Source organism: Pinus tabuliformis, chromosome 5_1, assembly GCF_031772625.1.
Source record: "Pinus tabuliformis cultivar Carrire ecotype Pingquan chromosome 5_1, CPIR1, whole genome shotgun sequence".
Classification (NCBI taxonomy): domain Eukaryota; kingdom Viridiplantae; phylum Streptophyta; class Pinopsida; order Pinales; family Pinaceae; genus Pinus; species Pinus tabuliformis.
In genome coordinates this window covers 269,365,330-269,386,665 of record NC_142305.1, presented here as the reverse complement: position 1 = coordinate 269,386,665, position 21,336 = coordinate 269,365,330, and positions in this window count along the sequence as shown.

The window sequence follows — 21,336 nt, the reverse complement described above, 5'->3', positions numbered from 1 at the left end:
CTGCCACCAGACATGGAAATTAACCTGAAGGAGTTACGTAGGAACACACACATTTGTCCACTTCTAGCAAACCTGGTCAATACCTAGGTGGAGTTGTATGCTTCACCTCTCTGCACAGGAAGCCTTTCTCTTCTTTTGCTTTTGTATTTTTCAAGAGGACTCTACATAGGCACTTATTTATTTTTGGGGTGGAATAGTGGTTCCAGGAAAACTAGTGTCTTTTTGATCTGTTAGTCCCACTAAGACAGGTAGCTATCTTAGAAACAAACAATTCAAAGCACTTCGAGATTTCCTTTATGTATGATAGATAAGATAGAAGCAAAGAGGACCAATTTGTATCTTCCACTTGGCTCCTTGCTTGTTTCCTCTCTCCCTTGATAGAATTTTCCACTCCTCTCCTACTTTTCCCACTTTAGAGAGTACTTGTAGAGGCAAAGAAACAAAACACAATCAAAGCATCTCGATCTATAATATCATAAACAATGTAGAATAAAAAATATGTCGACCATAAAATTGCATCTACAAATAACAAGATTCACAAATACACGATTATATGGAGGAAAGCTCAAAGAAATTTATTGATAATAGAAATAGAAGAGAGGATTACAACCCAGCTATCTAATCCAGCATCAAAGCCCTCTTCACCTCATGAAAAGCAAGATCACCCAACAATACAATGTCTCTTCTCAAAGAGAAAGAAACAACACTTACAAATTACAAAATTCCATCCTCTAGATCTCTCGGATGAGGGATCCATTTATAGATATTTGCAGAAGGTTGAGTCAGCTCTGAGTTTTTTATTAGTGTCATTCCACTGATAGTTTCTGGTTCCACTTGGAGGTTTCATTGATCTTTTACTCATCCCTGGGTGAATTCAGAGAGGCAAGTGTCATATGAGAAGTTTCTAGAAGATTCTCTAGGTTTCCACTTAGCCAAATGTCTCTTCCATTTGTCTAATCTCACTCATCACACACCACAGAAGGCTCTTTCAGTATGCATCGCACCTGGCTAGTGTAGTAGCCAGTATGCATCACACCTTGACCATGGAGCACATTGTATGGTCCAGTTTGGCCAGCTTTGAGTGGTTTTTCAGGTGGAACTTCTGAGAAATGATGTAATCAGTTGATCATGATTATTTAGGGTAAGAAAAAACACCTTTAGGGGTTTAAGAGCCCTTTGTTTATTGACATATGTGATTGGGGTTGCAGTGCCCAAACATGTCTATAACAGTTTCCCGCTAAAGCATGAGGTCGTAAATCTTCTGATGTCGGGTGAAATGCTTTATCATGTGGATCTGAGGTATTCGAATTGGAAGGTGACCTGTATAAAATACAATACAATACATTATATTCATATTATTTTCATGTACATAGGAAAGATAATCGTTTGCTATTGCAGACTGGTGATTCTTGTAGAGTCATCATCCCTTAGCTTGGATGATCATCTATGTAGCTTCTGTGTACATTTTATGTCTTTATTTTCCTGAATATATCGCAGCCTGGATGGATGAAACTAGATCCGGGGTCTTCAAACTCATTCAATCTTCGCTCGATGTACAAGTCGATCCATGTGAAAAGATGTTCTGAAGTCGAACATGGAAAGACATTGCCTACTTACCAGCCAATGATGTAAGCTGTTAACAGGCGCGAGAGGAATCACTGATAAAAATAATGACCCTCAAGGTACTATAGTACAATTGACGTGGTGTGAATATATGATCTGATTTCCAACACCACACAAAATATTTCGATCGAAGGCCATTAATGTAAACCTATCACCGAAAGTGAGAAACTTGCCATTGAGGCATGCAAGTTTCAAATTACTGAAAGGGTTGTTCCTAAGTCAACTTCTTAGATAATGAGCTGATGTCAACAAGAAGTGACCCATCAGAGGAGGGCCTTAATGAATCCCACATCTAAGACATGAAATGAAGCAAATAATTTTCTGGAGGTGAAAATGATCAGATGATACAAGGCTCACGAATGACGGTCATGAAAAATGGAAGGTGAAGGTATTGCAGTGGATGAGGCGTTAGCTAGGTGGTGAATTCTCTGAATGAATTCTCTTGAACATATCAACGATACTAAGATGTATTGGTAGAATTAAACCCAAAATATGGATGGTACGGAGGACCAATGGTGATGTGGCCGGTGAATAGAATAACCAAACTCGACTTAATCATGGTGATGGAGTGAAAGTTCCATGTTAAAGAGCAACCTGCTACCAATGAAGTTCTTCAAGTTTTCTTCCCTTTTTCCCTAGTCATTGCTGACCAATACCTCTTTATTTTTGTCAAGCTTAAGGAGGATAACATATGCTTTTTCTATAATTTTCCCTTCAGGCAAACCTGTCACTATGTTTTAGTGAGCCTAGCGATAGTGAAACTCGCTCTTGTCTGGATGGACAAGTTTGTCACTATTGTTTTAACAAGTTTAATGACAAGGATAACTCGGTCCTTTTCATGTTTAGAGAGGTTGAAAAGGGACGAAAAGGAAACTCTAATAGTCCTTTTTCATGGCATAATCCCTTAAGTCTGAAAAAGTATAAATAATACGAAAGGGATGACTTTTCGATCGCTTTCGTGAGTCGAAAAAGGCAAGCACTCAATCTTTTTGTGGAATGATCCCTCAAGTCCAAAAAGATTAAAATGTAGAGGAGGGATGGTGCTTGCCCTTACTTTAACGGGCTGGAAAGGCCAGTAGCTCGACAATATTTTCATATTTTACGAGTCTAAAAAGAGCTTAAAAGAGACTCGTTTTTTAGGAACGAGTGATGTTTTCGGGTAGCAACTGGTTCTAGGTAAGTTTGGAACTTTAAAACATGGCAGTGTAAAGAGGGTGGCTAATAGAATCACTCGTTGCAGCGATTCCTCAAAAGGGTAAATAATCAAGTGGAACTGTATGATCAGCCAAAGGAATGGAGGTGACGGTAAGAACACAACCAAGGGTTGAGAGGCTAATAGCATGGCAATCATAGAGGTCATTTACTGAAGGTGGGTTTATTTTTTAATGAGCTTGAACCTTGCGGAAACATTGCTCATGATAATTGTGGCTTGCTCAAATTCTTCCGCATATCCAGCATGAGGCAACAAATCAATTTGTTGCAATATTTTCTCAATGCATGGGATCCGATCAACCAGGTATTCTAGATTAGAGGCAAATCCATTCCTTTGACAATCGAGGATATCTACTTTTTGGCTGGGTTATCGAGGCATGGTGCCCCTTTCTCACTATCGGGATTCGCTCATGGGGGTGAATCTGTGAGGGATTATATTCACCAGTTCTGTAGAGATGGATCTCAGCCGAGGAGGGATGGCAAGATCAATATCTGAGATGTCAATGGCTGGTCCTTGAGGACCATTTTATTCACCTTTGCTAGATTGGCTAGTAGCGGAGTCACCATTTTGACTCCGGGAAAACTAGTGTCTTTTCAATCTGTTGGTCCCACTAAGACGAGTAGCTATCTTAGAAACAAACAATTCAAAGCACTTCGAGATTTCCTTTATGTATGATAAATAAGAGAGAAGCAAAGAGGACCAACCTGCATCTTCCGCTTGGCTCCTTGCTTGTTTCCTCTCTCCCCTGATAGAGTTTGCCACTCCTCTCCTACTTGTCCCAATTTAGAGAGTACCTATAGAGGCAAAGAAACAAAACACCATCAAAGCATCTCGATCTATGATATCATAAACAATGCAGAATCAAAAATACATTGACCACACAATTGCATCTACAAATAACAAGATTCACAAATAATGATTATATGGAGGAAAACTCAAAGAACTTTATTGATAATAAAAATAGAAGAGAGGATTACAACCCAGCTGTATGATCCAGCATCATCCTCCCAGCATCAAAGCCCTCTTCACCTCATGAAAAGCAAGATCACCCAACAATACAATGTGTCTTCTCAAAGAGAAGCCAATAGCACTTCCTTTCAAATTACAAAATTCCATCCTCTAGATCTCTCAGATAAGGGAACCATTTATAGATATTTTCAGAGGGGTGAGTCAGCTTTGGGTTTTCAGTTAGTGTCATTCCACTGATAGTTTTTGGATCCACTTGGAGATTTCATTGGTATTTTACTCATCCCTTGGTGAATTCAGAGAGGCAAGTGTCATATGAGAAGTTTCTAGAAGATTCTTTGGGTTTCCACTTAGCAAAATGTCTCTGCCATTTGTCTATTCTCGCTCATTGCACCCCACAGAAGGCTCTTTTAGTATGCATCGCACCTGGCTAGTGTAGAAACCAGTATGCATCACACGTTGACCATGGAGCAGTCTGTATGGTCTAGTTTTGGCCAGTTCTGAGTGGTTTTTCAGGTGGAACTTCTGGGAAGTGATGTAATCAGTTGACCATGATTCTTTAGGGTATGAAAAAACACTTTTAGGGGTTTAAGAGCCCTTGGTTTATCGACATATGTGATTGGGGTTACAGTGCACAAATATGTCTATAACAAAGAGCGATCCCGACTTATTAAGAGACAAAGAGGTTGTTCCTTCAGAGAAGCATGTAAGACCTCTGACATAGGTTTTTTCGTTTAAATTTCCCCTTCTCCGTTTCCACTAGTTAGATGAGCTTGAACACATAAAGCGAAAGGCTGAGTATAGGCATGGGTCTTCCCGGTGTGGACACAGGTTCACGGTTGGACCGAAACATCCCTTGCAGACAGTTCGTATTTTTCGTCAAGACTTCATTGACCGAAGGTTACAACCAAGCACAGAGAGGGCAGACACAAGACTAGCCAGGTGCTGCAGTGTCATGAGTTTTCCTCAAATTTCATCCACATACTCTATTCAAAAGCTAGAATGTAGTAAATGGCAGCACTAATTTCCAGAAACAAAAATAGTAATATATCAAGCATACAAAACAACATAAAAAAAAATATTAATCAAAGAAAACAAAGTGTAAACAACAAGCAAGCATGCAAAGCAACCAAGTCAGCAAGCAAACAATCATGCAAAACAGAAACAAAAGACAAGTGAAAAAGAAAACACTTCTCCTAATCCTAAGCTAATGGTCAATGGGCCTTCTCATGTGAGGTGATACTTCCAATGCAGCCACCAGTGCATTGTTTGACCCATGTTGGTGAAGGCATGGTTCATGAACAAGACAACCATGTGAACTAGCAAACAAGAAATATATAACAGTGAAGACAAACACACTCAGAGTTTACGAGTGACCACAGAACAAAGATGATTGAACATGCATGACATGCACTCTGTGGAGCTACCATGGTGTTGTGCTACACTTCATGCAGATGTTGAGTGTGTGCCTTCTCTTGACTATGACGTGCAAGCAAACGTGAGAAAGGTAGGCCACTTATGTTGTACATGTGTGCTTGTTGTGTAAGATTCCTCCAACTCATGAGCGATGGGATCATGTAGCTTGAGTGGAGGAAGTGGAATATAGGTCTATAGTTGATCTTGAATGCAACGTGTTAGTGCCTAAAGCTACCTCAAGCTGAAAGAAGGCAAGTCTAAGCTAACATCAAACCACGCTTAACCTAGTAGCTAGGCCTACCAAGTCAGGAGAGGGCTCTCTCCTTGCCAATATCAATTAGAATATGGAAAATAGAGCTTGATATGACTGAAAATAGATGTTGATTTTAGGCTAGGTATATTATGTCAGATGATTTCATTTTATTTTGATGGTTGGTTGCTTTATCCAATGAAAAAGGCAGCTTTGGGTCCCGGAGATCAACTCAGATTTGCAGGAGGTTCTGTGGGGCGAGGTTGGTAAGTGTTTTGGCACTTTTAATTGGATGTGATGGTAAGTCTAAGACTAGTGAGGAGTTGTAGAGGGCATGCAAGGTTCATGAGTCGTCTTCGAACAGTGGAAAACATTAAAAGCTAAATGTAACCTCAAGGCAGAGCACTGAATATCAATGGATTTCACCTATTTATATTGATTCATTTAGTTATGAAGAAATAAATAGATGTTGGCACATATACACATAAGAGAAACTAAATAATAGAGGAAGAAACAATGCCAGGACACTTTACCACAATAATCCCACAAAATGCTACAAAACCCTCGTTCATTTCCTTGCCAAATTGCAGAAGTGATTTACAATAAAGCTCAAAACATCCACAAGAGTTCAACCTTTACAAATGACTAAGAAATTACATGATATAGGCATAAAACCACCTATGCTAGCGATCAGGGGTCGAATCCATGAGTCAGGGAGCTATTTCAACAACATATAAAATAGGAACTAGAAAATAGGCAGTGGAAGAGCTTGCCTCTAAAATTATGGAAACTGATTCATTCAACCTCAAACTACCTCTAACTGATGTATCTACCCCCTCAGGTCATTTTTCATCAAATTTACATCATCTTACATGATTTACCATTACAAATTTACCAAGGAGAAGAGAAAAAGTCAACTGATAGTCAAACTAGGCAAAATTCTGGAAAATCAGGAAAAACTGGAAAATTCCTCCTATGCGCAGCGCTTATTCTAGGCCTCTTTTGAAAGGCTTTCCGATGTCCAAATTAGTTGCAGAATAGCTCATTGGAAATATTTGTGACTCTACTTTCTGGAACAACATGAATTTCTAGATTTTGAGTCCATTTGCCCCTCCAAAAATGGGATCCCCCAAGGCTGCTTCCTGTGTGGCAAAAAAGTGGCAGAGAGGGCACTTTTTGGGTGTTTTTGCCTTTTTGGAGACCCAGAACTTGTCCAAAATTATCATCCATTTCTAAGCATGCATATTTTTTCATGTTGATTCCAAAAATATAAACTTTTTTTCAAGAAAGTGTCCCCAACAAAAGCGTAGCACCACGAGAAAAGCCTGTTTTTCAACTTCAAAAATTCAAAAATGTCAAAATTTTCTCCAAATTTCTTGAAATTTGGCATGAATGATCCTTGTTAGGTGCTTTGATGGTCAAATGATGCTTCAGCCAAGATCTTGAGTTTATCTTGCTCTTGCTTGTTCCTCAAGACTCTTCTTAGTTTGGCTTTTAGCCTTTTTGTCCTTGCATTACAAATATTTTTCCTTGATGATCAAATCTTTGACACTCCTTGGATTTTTAGCATCCAAGTCCATGACACTCAACTCTTGTTCCACCTCATGGTCCAGAAGGACAAAAGCTCCATAATTACTATCCATTGGCTTGATTGACTGTAAATGCTAGTGACGAAAGAAAGGTAGTTTGGGTGAATAATGAGTATGAAGAGATTTTCAAAAGAAAGGGAATGAGTGGGATGAGACAGGGATATGAGTGAGATTTGATGTAATGTAGGGTTTGAGGGAATAGGGTATGAAGGGGATGACTAGGGTTTTAAGAAGTGAGGATATAGGGTTAGGGTATAGGGTTATGTATGTAAGTAGAGTTTTAGGGAAGTGTATATGAGGGAATGAGAATGGGAATGGGAATGTGTGTAGGGGTATATATGGAGGGTAGGGTTTTAATGTAGGGTTTGAGAATTGGGAAAATCGATGAAGGGAATGAGGTTTTAGGGAGTAGTGAATGAAGGAAATAAAACAACAATAAATAAGTGAACTTTCAAAATCTATGAGATAGTTTTGAGGAAAACTAGGGTTTAGTTTTTTGAGAGATGAAAATCACAAAAACTGATGAAAAACCCTTTTTAATCAGATGGAGGGCTTTACTTACTTGACAAGAGGCAAATTTAGAAATTTGAGGAAAATTAGAATGATTTGGATCATTTTGGATGTCACTAGCCAAGTGCGCAGCGCCCTCACATAGGTGCGCAACACCTTTTCTATGCGCAGCGCCAGTGTAATTTTACACTTGAAATCTACCACAGGGGCACATCGCCTTTTCTATACGCAGCGCCGACTGCCAGGTGCACAACGCCTTTTTGCAGACCAATTTTGGAGGCATTCCTAGTGTGCAAATTGGGCACTAGCTCGTTGGAAATCTTATCGAGTCTTGTTTCTAGAACATCTTGAATTTCCAATTTGGAGGTCATTTTCCCTGTCAAAAGTCAAATCTCCCAAGACTGGTCAAAATGTGAGAAATGAAGCTGCCTAAACTTAGAGTGCTATTGCAGTCAACTTCTGAAGGTCTTCCTCAACTCCAAATTGAGCTCATGATAGCTCATTCGAAATCTCTCTCTGTCTAGATATCATTTCACTCATCAAGGAAGTCATTTGGCCAACCGAGCTGGGAGAAATCTTGAGTTTCCCAAGGCCACTCGAGAGGTGTAGCAACCCTCCTGAGGCAACTTTATTTTTGACATTTCTCTAAAACCATGACACCTGTGTAAAAGGTGAACGATGTTTTTCTTCCTTGGCGTATTATGGACAAAAATCTCTCTCACATTTTCCAAATTCATTTTTTCTTGCTCAGAAATATCATTTGAGTAAAACCTATCCTGATGTGTGGAACAGGGGATTTGTCGAAATGAAGTGAAATGAAGGGGATAAGAGGCTTCTAAATTCTTGAGAAAATTTTGGGAAGTAGGGAGGGGTTTTAGGAAATAGGGAAAGTGGAATTTCAAAGATTCAGTGAGAGGAAGGGGTCCATAAGGGAAAAACACAGGCTTAGCCTAGAAAATTGTCAAATTGTAGCAAGAAACTAGGGTTTGTGGGAAAATGATGACTTTGAAGGATATCAATGATGGGAAGTACTTAATAAGGTACATTAAGGATAGGCAAAGGTGTATGAACATCAGGATACAAGTTTTGTTGATGATTTGACCATCTAAGAGAAATTACCTTAAAAACCCTAGGAGAGGGAAATGAGCCTTACCCAAGCACAACTGAAGCACGAACAAGGTGTAAAATGACCCATTGGAACCTGAAATGATGATGAAAACTCTTTGAATGATGGTACACTCATCTGAATGGTGACATGTACCAAAATTTGGAAAACTTTGAAAGAAGTGAAAACAAATCCTAAACCTAATAACTAATGACCAAATTTTACTTGAAGACTTACTGAAATGACAAAATTTGACTTTGACACCCTAAGACCACTTTGTAAGAGCGTGTTTGATCACTGGTGGAAGGCTTCAAAGACTGACACTAACATTGGCTCCAATGGGGATGGTAGCTCCTTAGAGGTGCCAAGAACCATAGATGTTTGGGAGAGTAGACTAGTGCCTTATCCATTGGGCATGGAATCAATAACTCAAGCTAAAATTTGATGACTAGATACTGATGACTCAAAGACACAAACTGACTTGAAACTGACACTAAAAACTGACTAAATACTAAAACACAACTGCAAACTGGAAAATATGCTCGAAGTGGAGCTTATTCAAATAAAACCTACTCCAGATGTTCCATTCATCACTCGATCAAGTGAAATGAAACAACCAATGCAACCAGGTAAGCATTCTAGCTATTGTTTGCATTCTCCACAAGTGATTTCTTATGAACGACAATAGAGAACTACTGAAAGGCAACTCCCAAAAACACTGCATAAGGATCTTGAAATTAATGCACACTAGGACATATCTCATCCAATGGATTACTTTTATGTTCCTCGTACCATGAATGCAAACTTTCATTTGAGCTTTGTGACAAGACTGCTACTGAAAATGACAGAGAAACCGACTACCAGATCAAGTTTGTATCAATACCTTTTTCAAGTTCATAGTTAGCTAATGGAGAAGAACTTTGACTGCAGATATCATCGAACACGTTAGCTATTGGATCGTGAAAAACTTGAAAAGATTGATGCAACCCATTTTCTATTGGTTCCGATGACATTACATGATTTTCTACAGGCTTCCCATCTTTTATTGAAGATATACTATGCAAATTTCCTTTCAAAAACTGAAATGATTCAAAATAGAATGGAACAGAATCATCTTGCATCATTTGATCAAATGGTCCAGCTTCCAAATCTTGATCTGTAACTTGACAATCAATGGCATTCAGGGGTTGTAATTCTAGATATGAGAAGTATTGAACAAGGATTTCATTGCCCTTAAAATGGTTCAGATCAGAACTTATCGATGATTGACTTCTGATTGCATGAAAGTTGTCTCTGATTAACTGAAACGAAGAAAAACAAAAAGGAAAATATCCTTCACTTACTTCAAAATTTTATGCACTTTCCTCCTCACTTTCATAGTTGATATGCATCGCCTAATCATTGTACTCGAGCTGCTGAAAGTGAACTTCCTCCTTACAAAAACTAGCTACTGATTTGTTTGCAAGACTAGCTTATGTTTGGAGAAGATAATCTTCATCATACTAATCAAAATTAGGGAATTCATAAGTATAAAACACATCATCAAGCATGAAGGTCATATCAACATATCTCTCTTCTCCAAGGTGATCTATAAAACAATCATTATCAGGTCTATGACAACTGGGATAAGAAAGAAGATGTTTTGGATCGGTAACTTATTCCTCTTCAATCAGCGAGCCATGGTCTTGAACATCATACTCATTCCTTGTGGTGATCCTTTGCATCATCTCTTCCACTGCACTTACCAAAATGTCGAGTTTTACCTCTAAAGATTTCGATTCTACTGGATCTATGTTCTTCATCTCTTCTTCCTTCAGCTTTTCCCTTTTGATTCACAAATTAGCCTCTACATCTACTGCACTACTTTGCATCTCCTCAAGTGTTGCAAGGTTCCTTTCTCTCAGCTGAAACTCCTTTTCCGGATCAAAGGCATCCGAGTAGTTCAAGAGAGCAGATACGGGAGGAGGTCTTATATTAACCAGCATCGAAAAATAGACTTGGTTAAATCTGTCAGAAAATTGTTGTACTGTCTCCCTTGGCTGTCTTTTCAACTGGTTATACTCTTCTAGAATCAAGAAAAGGTTTTGTCTAATCATCCACTTGTTGAGGAAAGCTTTGAAAAATTGCTGGAAATCTGATATACGCGCATCAGGGAGGGTTTTGAACCAACTCTTGGCATTTCCTTACAAAGAAAGAGAAAAAAACCTAATACTAACATCCTCTTGATCAGCTTCAAAAAGGTCAAGAAAAGACTCAAAATTCAGTGCATGTCTCTCAGCAGTGATGTTGTTATAGTCACCATCAAATCTTGGCAGATATAGGTCATGATTTTTAGGGAAAGCATGGGATGTAGGAGGTAAAATAAGAGGCTTGTATCGATCTAGAATTTTACAAGGTATAGGGGTATGTATAGAAGGTGTAGAATCAATCTTAGTCTCTTGAGGCTCATCAGTTTGAAGACGGTCATCACAAGCTTCAGAAAAAGGGTCTTGATCAAGTTCAAAGGCATGCAAATCTTTGGTATTCATAATATTTAAAGGGAAGGAATCAAATGCAGATCGAGGATATCTTCTCAAATACAATATACTTTGCAAAGCCTTTTTGACATTCTTGTGAAAAGAGAAGAAATAATTTATAACAAAGAACATAATGTCTTGGATGAAATTCCAACTTGAATACCTGATCTTTCCATATTTTCCTTTCATGTTTCTATTGGTCAGGTTCATCCTCTAGTGGAGTCCTTGGATCTGATCTCGAAACTCATTTAGAGTTGCCAGGTGAATGAATTCATCCTTGCTGCGTCTGATTATTGTTCACAATCAAAAATTACATTTGAACTTGATTAAATTTTGCTGAGGAACACAAAACTACGTTCCCCAGTTGAGTGGCCACTATGTTAGTGCCTAAATCTACCTCAGGCTGAAAGAAGGCGGGTCTAGGGTGACATCAAACCACGCTTAACCTGGTAGCTAGCCCTACCAAGTCAGGAGAGGGCTCTCTCCTTGTCAATATCAATTATAATATGGAAATTAGGGATTGAAATCACTGAAAATAGATGCTGATTTTAGGCTAGGTGTATTAGGTCAGAGGATTTTGTTCGATTTTGATGGTTGATTGCTGGATCTAATGAAGAAGGCAACTTTGGGTCTGGGAAATCAACTCAGATTTGCAGGGGGTTCTGTGGGACGAGGTAGGTAAGTGTTTTGGAACTTTTAATTGGATGTGATCGTAATTCTAAGACCGATGAGGCATTGGAGAGGGAATGAAAGGTTCATGAGTCCTCTTCAAATAGCAGGAAACATTAAAAATCAAATGTAACCTCAAGGTAGAGCACTAAATATCAATGGATTCCACCTATTTATCTTGATTCATTTAGTTATGAAGAAAGAAATAGATGTTGGCACATATACACATAAGAGAAACTAAATAACAGAGGAAGAAACAATGCCAAGATACATTACCACAAGAATCCCACAAAATGTTGCAAAACCCTCGTTCATTTCCTTGCCAAACTGCAGAAGTGATTTACAATAAAGCTCAAAACATCCACAAGAGTACAACCTTTACAAATGACTAAGAAATTACATGATATAGGCATCAAACCACCTATGCTAGCCATCAGGGGTCGAATCCATGAGTCAAGGAGCTGTTTCAACAACATCTAAACTAGGAACTAGAAAATAGGCAGTGGAACAACTTGCCTCTAAAATTATGGAAATTGATTCATTCAACCTCAAACTACCTCTAACTAATGTATCTACCCCCTCAAGTAATTTTTCATCAAATTTACATCATCTTACATGATTTACCATTACAAATTTACCAAGGAGAAGAGAAAAAGTCAACTGATAGTCAAACTGGGTGAAATTCTGGAAAATCAGGCAAAACTGGCAAAATTCCTCCTATGCGCAGCGCTTTTTATAGGCCACTTTTGGAAGACTTCCCGAAGTCCAAATTAAGTGTATAATCGCTCATTGGAAAGTTTTTGGCACTGAAGAAGGTATGTTATTTTCATTTACTTTGTCATCTTTTCTTCAAAACTCATAACCTCTTTACATCATGAGTTAGGTATATGACAAGAGAATATGATAAAGTCTAGAAGTTTTATATGCAACGTGAAATAACTAATAATTGCCCTTTTTCTATGTAGATAGAGGAGAAAATGAAAGACTGCCATCCCAAAGGAAAATACAGGACCAAGTTAACTGCTATCCCTTTGACAGGGAACCGCATTCAAACAAGGCGATCCAAATTGGAGCGTAACAACTGGGAAAAGAAAAAGGAGATACTCAGTCGGCCCAAGAGAACAAAAGAATAACTAAGAACTAACAATTTGGTGAATCCTTCAGGATCCTTTGATCCTGAGGGATTGCTACCTTAACGATTTTCTGTATCGTTGATATCTCTGCTCGGTTGTTATAAGAAGGGGTAGCACTGTTAGCTCAGGGGAACTATTGTTATTTTTATGAAATTCTTCTTTGTACTTGAAACTTTGATCATCGACTCTCCTTGAAGAGCGATTTGTTGTAACTCTGTTTTGATATATAAATCTTGTTTCTGTTCTATCTCTGATTCTGGAGTCACCTTAAGCAGTGAGTCCCTGGAGGCTGTTGTGGCCACCAACAACCCCCATCTTTGTTTAGTATTAGCAATAACACTAAGCAAATGGGGACCCTTAGTAAAAAATCCAAAAAACATTTTATAAAACTTTTTGTATTCTACTCCTTGAAATTATGTCGCATCGCGTGGAGAAGATAAAACATCCCCTTATGTGCATAATAAAAAACTGCGAAGAAGCAACGCGAAATTCATTGCATCGCACACATTAAGAAGCGCTCTTAAATGAAAATCTTAAGAAATCTTCGACGGCCGATGTGCGACGTCGCATATCGCAATATCGCATAAGCAACACACAATGATTTAATGACTCATGCGATCCGCGATGCTGCGATCTTGCGATATCTGCGATCTGCGATAAACGCGATCTGCGATCTGCGATAATCCGATCTGAAAAAGCTTGCGATGACACATCTAGGTAATGCGATGACACGATGCTGCTATCGCCCATTGCAAATTTCCTCGGCTCAACATTCAAGAAAAGCTGTCCGTAAACCAAAAATTAGGTGCGCGCCTTAAAAGAAATTAACGAACATATGCCAAAGTGTTGATGAAGGACGGTTTTGTGTTTTTCGAAGAGTCAGTTCACGATGGGTGTCATGATTTTATACATTCATAGAGGTTAGAGCATTCGTATCAGTATTTATTATCATTACTCTTTTCCTTTGCGTGAACTGCAGGAATGAAAAACAGGAAACAATACGAAGTAATGAGCAGGAAACAGCTAAGGAAAAGGGGAAAGTGTCAATGCTCGGAGAATAGAGAAGAGATGCCTTCATGAACAGATGCCGCATGCAATAGAACCATAGATTCCAGAGTATCACTCAACAGATGTTGAGGTCGATAGGTGATTCAACATTCAGGGTCAGAAAGCTCACAAGAGCAGCATGTTTACGAAAAATCCTAAAACTTCTACCCAGTAAAGGAAAAAGGCGCTAAAGAAGGAAAACGCACCAGAAAAGCCCGGATCAAAGAACATAGGTAGTTTTCGATGCGCGACATCGCTAAGAAAATTGTTTAGAAAGCAAAGTCTCTAACTTGCTTAGTCATTTGCAAGTCCGGAAACCGAAATAGCAAAAGCAAAAGCAGTTTGAGGGAAATTTGGGTTGTTGCCAATTATATACGCAGTAAATTCGCCCAACCAGAAGATAATTCTCAAAAATATCTTCTAGTGTACTAAAAAGTGGTGCCAGCACTTGCCATTCTGTTTGCGTAACTCAAACAAAAGCAGAAGGCAACCAACCGACTCTTCCCAAGCGAATGTTGAATGCTCGCAACGTTTAAGGAGCAAATGTAGAAATAGTTAGGAATTAGATCCAGGTTTTAGAAATAGTTTTTCTTTAGAAGAAGGGCAGTCATTTAAACCGCATCCTAAATTTATGTAATTAAGTTAATTAGTTAGCAGTATTTAAACCCTTCTCATGCATTTGGAGAAGGGTCCAAAAATTTGTCAAAAACTTGTCCTCGGAACATGCACTTTTGCACCCTCGGAGGGGGTTTTGATGAATGGATGGATCAAGGTTTATTAATGTTTGCATTTGATATCTGCTACTGATGTTGCACTTATGTACTCTTAGTAGATGTTGGAGCAAGAAGAGATAAACCATTGTTGCTTGAAGGTTATGAGTAGGATCAGTCATAAATGGTACTTTTATCTCTTGGCTAGTTCTGCTTATATTCTTAAAGTGATATACAATTTTAGTTGTTTATATGTTATTACATGAATGTGTGAGTTACCATTTGGCACTTTTGTACGGTGGAGCCATTTATTTATGTCTAATATATGAATAACTTATTATGCGATATGTTGTTCACCACTGTTTTGCCTAACTTTTTATGCAAAGTAGTTCATCTTAATTGATTTCTATTCTCATGATAGCTGAATGATCTTTATTACCAGTTATTGTTTGAAATCTTTTTAGACTGCATAATAGAAGAAATACACCCCGGGTTAGCATAGACTAGATGTGTTGTTTTTCATTAGATTACAATAGCATAGATTTAGTTTAAAAGTTTGAATTAGATTAGCTTTAAGTATTCCTAGATCAGCAACATCCAACTCTGCACACACACACACCCTTAGATTGGGAAACTGGTTCCATTATCCCCAGTCGGACCCGCTATACCAAACGGATAAGGAGCTACCAACCAAGGTCCGGACCGGGTGGGTATCCCCCTTGTTGTCGACCTGATTTTCGGGGCCTCAACATATTTGGCGCTAGAAGGAGGGCCTGAACTATGAATGACACCTAAATCAAAATCTAAATACCATTCTGAGAGTAAATCGCCCTCATCAACTCCCCAGACTTCCCCAGTACGCTTAAATCCAGAGTCAGAAGTCGCTCGAGTATCAACCGCTGCTACACAACCTAATATTTCAGACCAATCTACCATTGAACGCCCTGTAGTTCAAACTCTGATTCACAAACACCAGGGATTTTCCATTTCTACTCAAAGGTTTGATAAATCTCAAAGCAGTGTGACTTCCCTGTACAATCCTGCTCATCCCCTAACCAGATTAAAGAGTGAAAAATTTGGCATCTAGCCAACTGAATTGCCTCTCCCCACCAGGAAAAGAGTGAGGAAAACACCACAAGAGTCTGACTATGAGACTCTTTCATCTACATCCTCCATTTCAACTCCCTCACCGCAAAGTCAGCCACCCACATCTTCATTCCAAACCATCATCCATCCGCTTACTGGAACTCCCACAACCCCTCTTCAATCATCTACGATCATAGTATCTTCATCTTCCCAACCACAGGGATCATCTTCTGCACTTTCATTCACTAGCAACTCAACGATGGCCCAATCTCCATGGAATAATCCTGGGGCAGTTTTAATGCCTCCACCCTTGAGTCAAATACTCGCCCATCCTGAGAAATGGCTACCCAAATTCAATCCAGAAGCAAGAATGCTAGCTGAAGAACACATAAACAATTTCATGCTTTCTGTCAATCTCAACGGAGTTTCTAACGAAGATGTTGTTGTTTAGCTTTTTCCCTATACTATGCAAGGAATAGCCGGGTCATGGTACTTTTCATTACCCTCCAGGTCTATCACAAGTTGGGACATTTTCCAAAGTCAATTCCTTACCAAGTTTGGTGATGACAGATCAATGACAACGTTAATCAATGACCTATCCAATCTTAAAGCCGAGGCTAGAGAACCCATCAAAGATTTCAATTTACGGTTCAATAAGATCCTCAACAAAATTCCCACTGCTTCTGAACCCAGCGAAGAAGTACGATGTGAATGGTATATTACGGCCTTACCATCAAACTTAGCAATCTTCGTGGATAGGGCAAATAAAACAACCTTAGTTGAAAACTTGAGAGAGGCGATAGCAGTAGAGAAACACGTAATAGCCCTGGAAAAGAGATCTGCGATAGAGGAACGCAAGTCTTAAAAAGTCACCTTCAAGGAAGACTCCAAGAAGAAACAAACGAAAGACCCTTTTGATTTGGAAGGATTGAAAAAAGTATTAAAGACCATGTCCAATGAGATGATTGACATAAAAAAACAAGTAGCAGAAACTTCTTCGAAAAATCCCTACAGAGCTTTTAAAAGAGGTCCTTCAATGGATGTGAAACCACCCAACGCTATTTCAAATGTCGAATTCGAAGAAGAGGAAGAAGAAGAGAATACCACTGAAGGGCAGACTGATGACGAAGAAGTTTTGGAATTACAAGGAATGTGGGATTTCATCCTCCCACAAGAAGAAGATCAAGAAGCATTTCCGGTTAGCACACGAAGCAAAAATCAACTTGATCCTCCCCAAACTACCCCTAAGCAGAAGAGCACAAGCTCTGCAGCAAAAGATAAAGTCGCAACAAAAAAAACAACCACTAAAGCGACTCAACCTAGCCCGGTCCAATCAGATCAAACAACTCCATCAAAAACACTAATAGTGTCGGATGAGATGGAATACAATATTATTGAGGACATGAAAAAGACTAGGGCTAATATTACCCTTTACGAATTGAGCAAATTGAAACATCAACAGAAGATAATGATGAAAGAATTACATGTTGTGCCTATCACATCTTTGCCTACAGTTGTAGCTTCCCACAACATGGGAAGACCTCCAACCAACACGATCAATAAGATTGATCCAAATGACATCACCTTGATTGGAGGGAGATCAAGGTCTCACACTCCCCCTTTCCTTCTCACTTATGAAATTTTCAATAAAAACGTGCACAATTGTTTGGTAGATTCTGGTGCTTCAACGAATATTTTACCCAGATCAATATGTGCCAATTTAAATGTTCAACCACAAAAATCCGCAGTGCGCATAGTTCACCTTGATCGATCTCAAGTCGAAGTGATTGGTGAACTTAATCAAGTAACCATAAGATTGTCATCCAACCCAAAGGTATGTCAGGTTATTGACATTCTAGTGGCTGATATCCCAAAATTCTATGGCTTGATTCTTAGCAGGGATTGGTCCGAGAAACTCCATGGATACTTTTCAACCGACTGGTCACACATGTGGTTACCCTACAATGGTAAACCGAATCAAATAAAGGTTGAATGAGAATCACACCAGAAGTACATAGTAACGGAATTGGAGGGAGAAAATGAAGTAATAGCATATAGCAGCAGTATCATAGGCAATTACTCAGTAGATTCTTTTCTCGGCAATTTCAATGCTCATACATCACCTTACTTAGAAAATTCAGTTTTGTCCCAAGTCGAAATTTTTTCCCAAACTGATAATTCAAAGTGTGTTAATTTTGTAGATAAACCTATAAATACATCTTTGTTTGGAAATCATATTTTGATGGCTCTAAATCTAACGAAGGAGCAGGAGCAGGATGCGTTCTGATTAGTCCAGAAGGAAATAAGACCATGCTTACGTGCAAACTCGAATTCGATTGCACAAACAATACAGCATAATATGAAGCCTTGGTGCAAGGCCTATACAAACCAATCGGATTGAATGTCAAGTATCTTCAAGTCTTCGGAGACTCTGAGATCGTCGTCAAATAGGTACGTAATACTATTCATTGCCTATCAATTCATTTAAAACACTATCAATCTTTAGTACAAGATCTGACTGAGCATTTCATAGCATTCAATATTTCATCAATCCCAAGACTCCAAAACACAAGCGCAGACCTTTTGGTTAACGTAGCCTCTAGGCTTATTCCCTCCGAAGAGTTTAGTCCAGATAGATTCTCAATAGAATTAATCTTCAGACCATCAATCCCTGACAACATTACAAATTGGAGAGTATTCAATGACGATCCTGATATTGTAAATTTTCTCACTTCCGAAGGATCCTACTCCAATCAGATAATTGACGAAGACCATCACGATCGACAAATACAACAAAATGGCATTGATAATGCTATACCTAAATCGGTGGTTAAGTTAGAAGACTTATACGATTTGAAAAATCGGTTTAAAAGTTCTACCAATTCAAATCTCTACAGTTCAACTCTGAACTACGAATTAGTAAACCTAGGAACCGACGATAAACCACAAAACATTAATCTAGGCATCGGCTTAGCCCCTGAAGAAAAACTAGCGTATATTCGTCTTTTAAGACAGTATAAAAATGTTTTCCTAGAATTACGATGAGTTGAAAACATACGACACTTCTGTCATTTAGCACACTATTCCTATGATTGACAACAAAAAACCTGTCCAACAGAAACTGAGAAAGATCCACCCCAATTTAGAAAATCAGATAAAAACCGAGCTAAATAAGTTGTTAAAAGCCAGAATAATTTTTCCTGTCAGACGTTCCAAATGGGTCTCCAATATGGTACCCGTTAGAAAGAAAAACGGAGATATTAGAATCTGCATCGATTTTCGGAATCTCAACAAAGCCTGTCAAAAAGACAATTTTCCTCTCCCACCTATGGAGCAGATATTACAGGGAGTAGTAGGCTCAGAACTGATGTCTTTCTTGGATGGATTTTCAGGATATAATCAAGTGCTGGTACATCCTAATGATCAGTTGAAAACCACATTCAGAACTAAATGGGGCACATATGCATATCGGAAGATGCCATTTGGTTTGATCAATGTCGGTGCTACATTTCAGAGAGCCATGGACATCACATTCAAGGGTTTAGTCAATAAATCCGTAGTAATTTATTTGGATGATATAATAGTGTACTCCAAGAAGCGAAGCGACCATCTCAGAGACTTAAAACAGATCTTTCAACGATGTTTAAGGTATGGGATTTCACTTAACCCAAAGAAATCTTTTTTCGCACTAAGTTAAGGGAAACTTCTAGGATTCATAGTGTCAAAATCTGGTATTCACATCGAGCCTGACAGAATCAAAGAAATTTCTGAAATATCCCTACCTCATAATAAAAAGGCCATGCAATCTTTCCTTGGTCAAATCAATTTTGTAAAGAGATTTGTCCCAGATTTTTCACGAATTGTGTCTCCTTTGCAAACCATGATTAAAAAGAATTCAAATTTCAAATGGGGTCAAGATGAACATGAAGCATTCAACCTGATCAAACAAGCTATCATTAATGCTCCATCTTTAGCAACCCCAAATTTTTCAGAATCTTTTATCTTATACACATTTGCCTCAAAGAAATCATATGCTGCGATCCTAACTCAAGAAAATCAAGAAAAAGTGGAAGCTCCAATCGCATTTTTTAGCTCGAATTTACAAGGTGCTGAACTCAACTATTCAGACGTGGAGAAACAGACATATGCTGTTTTCAAAGCGGTCAAATATTTCAGACCTTTCCTACTTAAAACCCATACTAAGATCATAGCACCGTTTCCAGCGGTAAGAAATCTTCTAGTACAGAAGGATGTGGGTGAGAAAAGAGCAAATTTGATCACTGTTTTACAGGAATATGACCTTGAGATCAAGCCAACAAACATTGTAAGAGGTCAAGGCTTCTGCAAAATGTTGGCCGGAGCATCGCAGATTTCTGAAAATTCATTTGAACAGGTACAACTATATGAGGAACTCTACGACGGACCAGCAGGCAGGCACTATGCTGGAGATGCTACTGCACATAAGATCTTACGTGCAGGATATTACTGGCCTACGCTGTTCAAAGACTCACACAGTTACGTAAGGAAATGTCAAGTCTACCAAACAACTGCTGGAAGACAAAAGAAGCCGTCCCTGCCACTACAGCCGGTGAACATCGAGCAACCATTCAGTCAGTGGGGCTTGGACATAATAGGTGAGATCGTTCCTCACTCTTCTAAGCAGCATAGATACATCCTCACGGCAACAGATTATTTTACTAAATGGGTAGAAGCAGTTCCTCTCAAGACAACTAATTCTGAAAATATTATTGAATTCAAAGATCAATTTATAATCACTAGGTTTGGATTGCCAACGGCTTTAATGTTTGATAATGCATCATACTTTTCTGGAAATGCAGTGACTGAGTTTGCACTTAAAAGAGGGCTCAAACCGAAATATTCAGCCAACTACTATCCGCAAGGTAATGGGTTAGCTGAGTCAACAAATAAAAACCTAATCAGGATTATTAAAAGAACAGTTGACCAGAACCAAAAGAATTGGCACAAAGCTTTGGTAAATGCTTTATGGGCAGATAGAATAACGAAGAAAGCTTCAATCGACACTTCTCCCTTTAATTTAGTTTATGGGAAAGAAGTGGTTCTTCCAACTCACTTAGTCATCCCCTCTTTGTCTTTAGTACAATACATCGATGAAGTATCTACTTCCTCCATACAACTAAGACAAATGGAAATAATTAAATTAGAAGAACAACAAGAACAAGCTAAGAAAACCCATGCTCATCACCAAGCACTAATAAAATCCTCTTTCGATTCAAGCATAATGACCAGAAATTTTTTTCAGATGGGAGATTTAGTTTTGAAATGCGATAAGGCTCATGACGAAAAGGGGAAACATACGAAATTTCAAAAGATGTGGCTTGGTCCTTTTCAGATTGTTGAAGTCATAGGTCCATCAACGTTTGTGTTGCAGGATTTAGCAGGTAGAAGGAATTCTTTGCCTGTTAATGGACAAATCCTTAAAATATATTTTCCATAGAAGATTATTCTTCTATTTTATAGAATA